The 6,691-nt window shown below is 29.8% G+C and overlaps 1 long non-coding RNA gene across 1 annotated transcript; it reads right to left on the reverse strand.

Annotated features, from left to right (window-relative positions):
• Positions 1 to 524: 524 nt before the first annotated feature.
• Positions 525 to 2,619, reverse strand: LOC134719544 (uncharacterized). The gene is made up of 3 exons (XR_010107613.1): positions 2,031 to 2,619; positions 1,496 to 1,714; positions 525 to 862 (listed from the first exon to the last, which is right to left on the reverse strand). It is a non-coding gene; the product is annotated as an uncharacterized LOC134719544 (long non-coding RNA).
• Between the last annotated feature and the right edge of the window lie 4,072 nt (positions 2,620 to 6,691).

Consider the following 6,691-nt stretch of genomic DNA (forward strand, 5'->3'; position numbering starts at 1 on the left):
CCAAACTGCCTATAACGTCTATTATTATGGTTTGACTGCCGTTTACATGCGATTAGAAGGAAATACGCCATAAATCATCATTCAAAACTTACCAATGAAACATCACTACTTTGCGTACCCTACGAAACGCCTTAGCATATGACATAGCCATGTAAAATCCAATTTATTTTTTATATGGTTCTAATATTATACGCATACGTGACCAAACTAAGAATTAAATTAGGATATTATCCATGATGTATAGACATAAAAACATCAAAAGCTGCTGTCCATTTGTGAATGTTTGTAAACTATTTTGCCTTGGCAGTGGTTGAAACAGTTTTTGTTTTAAACAAAATGTTGTCATTTTCATCCTGTTTAAAATTTAAATATACATAGGTCTAAATGTCTCCTTATTTGATAAATATGAGTTAAGTCTAAATTTAAAAGGCATATATTTTTAGGATATTTATAAAATACAGAAATAAAAAAATATTTTACTCAAAACAATTTGTGTTTATCTTTCGAAAGTCAAAATACGGGACCAAAACTATATCGTATGCCCTTAATGCAATATCTGAGGAGAGCACTGTCATACAGCAGTAATACTAAATTATCTTATTTAACATATGTTAATTGTCAGTATTGCATTGTCATTTCCTTTTATTTCTATCATTACAAACAGAGGTAGTAGTGGGGGTAGGACAGTGTCTACTTCTTCTCCATCACCAGCAATGGATGACATCAAGTCTTCTTGGATGTTGTAATCTTTGTACTCATCTTCATCTGTTCCAGGTATATTACATACCAACACTATATGGTCGTCTTCTATGTAATATCCATCTACAATTACATTTATGCTTCTGACTGGTGCTTCTCTACCCTGAATTGTGTTATTATTAGTATAATTGTTTTCATATGTTGTTTTGACTTCTGTGTGGATTATATAAAAATTGTGTACTACATACTGGTTATTTTACATATAACTGATGATTGCTGGATGCTATCAATATCATCGTACGGTAAACACAATGAAGCATGTGATATTGGTATTTTGGAGGTTTTTTTGCCTTTCAAATTTGAGATTGGTGTGTAATTGATGGCTCAATTTTACAAATTGTGACTTGAAGAGATGTCGCATTCGAAATCACACCACATTTTCTTATATCTAATTATGAGTTAGATGACATGTGCTCTAAAGTCATATCGTTTTTTAACAAACCTAGTTTAGGAGGTTGTTACATTCTCTATTTTTGCTTAATTTATATTGCTTTTCTAATGTTATTGTCTTTTTGTCCTCTTTGCCTAGTACAGCTGTTTTGTTAGATCTGATTATCATTTGTTAACTAATTATTTTTGTGGATTTCATTGTTGTGATGGAACCTCATATGCCTTTGTCAAACCTATTGTATATTGGCTGACTTTGGCAGAACCGAGAACTCCACAGTAATTATAACCCACAATAGTAGATGACCATCACTATTAATATGTTTATACATATATGTTTATTACAAACCTCTAATTTAGTGTGAATGTATTGTTAAGTGACATCTCATTGTTGTATACATGTGTTTTCACATTTGCAATGTAGCAACTCCACGACTGATAGAGAAAGACTGACATGCTGTCCCCACAGTGACAGTTTGATTTCACCACTATCATCTCTCATTGTTATTGCCTTGTAATCCACCTTTTCCTGTGTTTTTGAAAGTGTTTTCAGAGAAGTAGCTTCTTCCTGTAAATATATATATATATATATACAATCATTTTACAATTGAAGATACATGCTATTAACTTGATATCTAAACAATGTGTTAGTTGAGTGCTTGAAGGAAAATAATTATTAGTATTTACAAGTATATCAGACTATTGTGAACGATCACTCTGAGAATAGTATCTATGTAATCAATTGATGCAATATTTAATTATGGTTTCAAGTATATTGTTCAACCTTATGTTCTGTTTTTTTTAAAGATTTATCTATTGTTTGTTATGTTTCTATTGCTGTTTATTTTGATCAACATTGGTACTGTGATCTATATGATTATTACCTTAACCACTTTTGCATAGATACCATCATCATTGTGAATATCTGAAAGAGGGTACACCTCTAATTGTAACTGTAAGTAGTCCACCATAGAAATGGGGCTGTTTGTTAGGACGACTGTTAGATTGTTGCTTTCTGCTGTAAGTACAATGGGTCCATTCCAGTCAACACCATATTCATTATTCATGCCATCACCAAATATTTCGTTGATAGCTGGAGTATCATGACGAAACAGACTAAGTGATCCTTGAACGAATAGCTGGTCAGGAGGATTTCAACTTTCAGAACTTAGTTTGTGGCAATTTCACATTTCCATGAACCCCTATGTGTGGTCATAAAAGCAGCTAGATCCACATTTACCGTTATCACTCCCAACTCTGGATGGAAAAAAGTTGCGTTGAGTAGCATGTAGGAATAAATCAAAAACTGTTGAACTCTTGTATTTTTGTTGATTATTTACTCATCAGACAAAGATACTTATTTTTTCCCTTCTCTGTTATAATGTCAATCACTGAAATCCCTTTTCCAGACAACTTCCTTAAAACACAGACTTATTCTTAGCATTGGCAAATAAAGAAAGACAACTTCCTTAAAACACAGACTAATTCTTAGGCATAGCAAATAAAGGAAAAGTAAAAAAAAAAAATAACAATGAAATCTTAACCAATTAAGAGCTTTCCATATCCTTAAAGCTTATGTTTCTCAAAAGAAGTCATTAACTTCTATCTAAATAATGAGGATAAATAACCAACAGTATAATCATTATCATATAATTTTATAAACATACAAAAATGTGTATTATGGTATAACTTATGAGTTTGTAAAGTGACAATGAAAGTTTTTTATTTTTTCATGTTTAAATTGTTTTCATCAATTAATTTTTTTTTAAAGAAATACATAAATACTGTTATTTCGGAGGTTTTGCATATCATATAATAATGTTGTTTTTTTCTCTATTAGAGGTAACATATGTACAAAAATAGAATATCAAAAGTAACATTTTACCAAAAAGGTAACATATCAAAACTAACATACTTACAAAAAACAAAACAAATATGTTTTCATAGTGCACCATGATTGTAATAACACATATTTGTATCACATATGAAACAATTAAAACAAATTACAAATAAATAAATAAATATGCACCACTATCAATAAACAATACGCCTAACGTATTAACATAACTTTACATATACTAAAAAGATATATCAGTGTGTATAATAAAAGTAAAGAAAACACAACTTGAAGGAAAACAACTGTATGTTTTAATAAAAGATATAACTAGTTAATGATCATTGAAATAAATACATTATATATTTCTTTACAATATAAATGTTTAATACAATATAGGTACTAGTTCTACTTTTTATTCTACAGTGTAAAAATTGAAATCCGATAGAGATCAGCTCAGATGAGGAGGATACAAAAGATGATGAAGTTTAATCATGATGTAATAGTAATAGTAGAATAGGGATAAGAAAACAGTAGAGCAGGTAGAGCAATGTAAACATTGTGCTAGTGATGGTGGAATGTTTGGTCCACGTATACTTTTGACCAAGGTAGAGCAACATTGGTTGGTAACCAGGGTATGTTTGTCGTCCATTTTGTTTTCCACGTTTCAAGGTAGAGCAACATTGGTGGGTAACCAGGGATATGTTTGTCGTCCATTTTGTTTTCCACGTTGTGAGGTAAAGCAACATTGGTTGGTAACCAGGGTACGTTTGTCACCCATATTGTCCACATTGCAGAATTTTGTGTTGTTTTTTGCTTGTCTAAATTTTTATTTGCTTGGAGTTAACCAATATGTGAGAGAGATGGATGTTGACAAGGGGTTGGCATCCATTTTCTTTCCACAACACACAAACTACAGAAACTTGAGAAGAGATAATTAGTTATCAAAAGTACCAGGATTATAATTTTATACGCCAGACGCGCGTTTCGTCTACATAAGTCTCATCAGTGACGCTCAGATCAAAATAGTTAAAAAGCCAAATAAATACAAAGTTGAAGAGCATTGAGGATCCAAAATTCCAAAAAGTTGTGCCAAATACGGCTAAACAAAGATTGAGGAAAATAAATTATTTTTATTATCAAAAACTTATATACATTATGTATACATCACATTTTGTGTAGATCACCATTATTGCAAAAACTGATTGAGTATTTTTAGTATAAAACATAAATATTACAATATATGTATAGTATATAAAAACTTGTATAAAACCGATATTTGAGCATACAACCCTGAGTTTGTTTCTAATATATATAAAATTTTATAAAGCTTCTAAAACAAATGTTTTTTTTTTAACAAGAATGGATTTCTAAAAAGAGACATGTAAAAGATTACATATAGTAATATGATTAACTAGATGATTCTAGTTTTTAAAAAATGACTACAATATAAAAAGTAACTTGATGGAATGTGATAGAAGATAAATTATGTTATAAAATAAAAATATAACCCACATGGTTTCCATGTTTAAAATGAAATCATGCATGAAGCAAAAATTAAAAGATGGAATGTCGCACTAAAGTAACAAAATATAGATAAAATATATACAGGTATCATGGTTTGATTAACAACCGTAAATGCTTATTTTTTCAATATAAGAATACACAGCACCAAAACTTTAGTAAAAATGTAGTGTACTACTCTCTTTATAAAACTTGTCTTTAATGGGGAATCTGGAAGAATGCATAGCACCATAAAACAGTTAGCATCAAAACTATAGTATAAGCACTACTTTTTTTTTTTTATATAAAACTTGTCTTTATAGGAGAATCTGGCAGAATGCATAGCACCATAAAACAGTTAGCACCAAAACTATAGTATAAGCACTACTTTTTTTTTATATATAAAACTTGTCTTTATATAGTATATTTTCCTCTCTTAAACTATCGTAAATGAATATATTAAATATATATATAACAGCATGTTATCAGGAGTACATCTATCATGATTTGAAATATGAACTTTAATGATTATCACAATTATTTAGCACCAACTTTAAATCAATTAACATTTAATAAATTATCACAACTATATTGCTTAATAACAAGAAAAGCAAAGACTATATACATGTTTTATATTATAGGATTAAACACATTTTTTCTAGAGGTTATTGATGTGTAAACCGGGGCGGTTAACTCACAAACTGAATAAAAGTCCGAAAATGTGTTTAATCCTTATAATTCTTCATCCAAACATACGCGATTATCAATTTACATTATTACTTTGATGGCTACTATATGTACCATCAAAAGCACAACGGCATGTTGTAACTAAGGAGTACGCCGCCATCTTGACTTTCTAAAAAAACTCAAATGTTCGATAAATGCAACAGAATCTAAAATGAACTAGCACCTACCTCAAAAAATTCATTTTAATTAGATACTATGCGAATTGAATGCGCACAAGTAACGAAATAATCTTCCGTCTGAAAGTTTTCAATCGTATGACGTCGTGTTTTGCCATGACGTAAATTCGCAAAATCATTCGTGAAATTTCCCGGAAATTTATTTAAATTATATTTTTAAACATTTTCGAAGCTTTAGTGCATTTATTTTATTTCTTTTTTTTTGGTTATATATGCATTAGAATAGAAACAACTGTTATGCAATTGTTTTAAAATCTCAACTTGCTGAAAATCTCAGTATCCCTGCCAAAATGTGTATCGCGCATGAATAGATTACAAAAGTAGTTTCGGAAACATGGTTTATCGAAGTAAAAACCAATAGAAAAAGTCTACTTGACCAATCCAAGTATTTATAGATATGCAAATAATATAAGAATTATTACAGTATAAACATTTCATATACTACTAAGGTCTGTCTAATGTTCCCCATCAACCTCTATAGCATTTTTTTATATTTTTACATTATTTTTAAGACCAAATAAACGTTATCTTTTAATATGACAGATCATATCAGATAATCCCTCTGATGTAAAGCTTCATAAATATTTTGATTTTCTTCCTTTAAAAGTTATCATACTGTGTAATTACTAAATATTTTTAATTACAATCAAGCCTCAAGCTAAATAACTGTTGATAGATAAACATGTATAACAATCTTTAGATGTAGAGTATAGGAAATTGTCTTAATTGCAATCAAGTTTCAAAACTGATTAACTGTTAATGGAGAACATCAGACAGATAAACATATATTATTACTAATTTGAGTTAAACTTCTTCTTAACATAACAAAACAGACTTGTGTAAACATATACAAAACTTCTTGATATCTATACTATTAAACGAGAAGACCTCATTTTGGTGTCGCTTCTCTTCCTTCCACAATTAATCAATCATCATGCCTCTGTGTCCAATAGGTAACATGCATAGTCGCATTTGTCATCCATTCTAATGATTATTCAGATTGAGTTATTTTGGGAGAAAAACGACAAAAAAGGAGTCCGGAAATGATTCCGTCATCAGACTGACTTTTAGTCATAGATAAGACTTCCTGTTTGAAACATGCGCAAATACAACCAACCGTATGATAGATAACAAAAAAGAAAAATAAATAAGCCAATCAGAGCGTTCTCCATTTCATGGTGTTTACATTGCAAGAAACACAATTATTATACCTCCTTAGAGAGAACAATTATTGTTCGCGTTTATCTACCTTTAAACTACGATTATACTTCTTTAATATATAGAG

The sequence above is a fragment of the Mytilus trossulus genome, chromosome 5 (assembly GCF_036588685.1).
Source record: "Mytilus trossulus isolate FHL-02 chromosome 5, PNRI_Mtr1.1.1.hap1, whole genome shotgun sequence".
NCBI classification, from domain to species: domain Eukaryota; kingdom Metazoa; phylum Mollusca; class Bivalvia; order Mytilida; family Mytilidae; genus Mytilus; species Mytilus trossulus.